Here is a 2091-nt window from a genome sequence, read left to right on the forward strand (position 1 = left end):
TTTCTTAGTCATTTGGAAGTAGGGAGGGAATTCCGACAGCCTGAGTAACTTGAACAGTCGGAGATGTTCAGGGGAAGATCTGGTATGGGGCTTGATGCAAGAGAGACAATGGTCTGATTTGAAGATCCAGTTCCAGGAGAGGAGAAAAGAAATCCAATAGAAGGAATCTATGGGCTGGTCCCCAGTCTCATTCCAGATGGCCTTAAATTTGATGCAGAGGTTTAGAAAGGTTGTGACTGTTTAGTGGAAGAAACTAAAAAGACAAGGACTTCAGTGAAGCACAGGTTTGTTTGTTGTTCATAAAGATTTGTTCAAGCTTTGTCTTTTACCTGATGCCATGAACAGGCAAATAGCTTCAAGCACTGAAAATAAAAACAAGGATCATCAACCAACTTTAGTTGCTTTGTGTGTTTTAGCCTGGTAGAGAAAGAAATCTTCTTCTTCCGGCTTCTCCCATCAGGGCTCACCACAGTGATCAAGTCGCATGGTAAACTTGGCAATGTTTTATGCTGGATGCCCTTCCTGACGCAACCTTCTCAAGCTGGGCTTGGAACTGGGACCGAGGTAGAGAAGGGAACAGGGAGCAGCCCGGAGTCGAGCCCTGGTTTCACGGACGGAAGGTGCCGCAAACCAGCACGAGCTAAACCAGCTCCCCTGGTAGAGAAAGAAATAAAGACCATAAATGTACAATTATATTAGGTTTTGAATTGCAGGTTGTTGTTGTGTAAAGATTCCAGATGAAGTTGATACTTGAAAAAAAACCAGATCTTGACAATGATACACTGTTTTACCTAAAACAAGGAAAGCGATAATGAAAAATCTAAAAGAAACAGGAACTGTCAAAACCTGAACTTGTTCCTCGTGCTTTTCATGCACTCCAACAGGAATCTTTAACAAGTCTTAATGCATTGGTTTTAAACTTCGCTGAAAATCTCACTGTGCCAGCAACCTGACTAATGTGCAGAAAACGAAACTTTTTCTAGAAAGGTCTGCCTTTTTCTACAAATTGTATTTAGTAAGCTGAATGAAACAAAGAAAAATGGGAGAAGAACACATTACTTTATTTTTAATGTCAGAGTTGTTTATATCCAGGTAGGTCCATTGAGAAGAATTTCTCATTTTCATTGATGAACTGAGTTTGCAGCAACAATGCAGTGTATTTCATACTGATCAGTTTATGAATGTTTGCAGACAAAAGTGTTTCTTTTCAAAATAAACTGCCCTAGAAATTTCCCAGAAGTCTCTGCTAAAAAAACCACTGTGCATCAGTGCTCACTAGTCTGGTGAATATAGACCACAATTACTTTGTGTTTTAACAGATTTTGTGAAGACCTGTATTTTAATGGATTTGTTTTAATAAAAAAATCCAACCTTTCTGTCACGGGGCCCCCGGCTGACTCCTCCTCATCAACTACACCTGATGACTCCAGCTGCACCTCCTCATCCTCGTCTGGCCGCATGTTCTTAAGGAGACCACGGACCTGCAATCAACGCTAGTTTGTTGTATTCCACGGTGCATCTCCTGGCCTTGTACTATTCTCGTTCATGTTTGCCACGTTCTCGACTAACCTAGCCTGTCTTTACCTCGTCTCAGGATTACATCTCCGTTTGGACCCCTTCTGGTGGCTGCTTACCTCTCGCTGGTCACCTCCCGACGCTCCTCTGGCTTTCCTCCTTGAATACAACGGTTGTCGCCCCAAACCCTCCAACCACCTCTGATCTGTTTTTTTTTCACGTATCAACTACATCTAGAATCTTTACACAGCAGTATAAATACAGAAACACTCCTGGCATCAGCATCATCGGTCTGGATCTTCAGAAGCCATGCTGCTTTCAGACTCAGCACAACAATGTTTAAGTCTAGGAATGAGTTTTGAGTGGAACTCCAATATTGTTTGTCTTCAGTGCTCCATCTTAAGTTCAGTTTTATTTGAATTTGATGTTTAAATTCACAAAGACTAATATTTTAGGTCAAATCTGAAATATTGAACATTTTACAATGTTCAATTATTTCTTCACAAAAGGATAAACTAAATTGCAACAAGAAGTCATTTATGATTTTGTTTGTTGAATTATTCTTGTCTTTCTTTA

The sequence above is a fragment of the Oryzias latipes genome, chromosome 7 (assembly GCF_053564925.1).
Source record: "Oryzias latipes strain Hd-rR chromosome 7, Olatipes_Hd-rR_3.1".
Classification (NCBI taxonomy): domain Eukaryota; kingdom Metazoa; phylum Chordata; class Actinopteri; order Beloniformes; family Adrianichthyidae; genus Oryzias; species Oryzias latipes.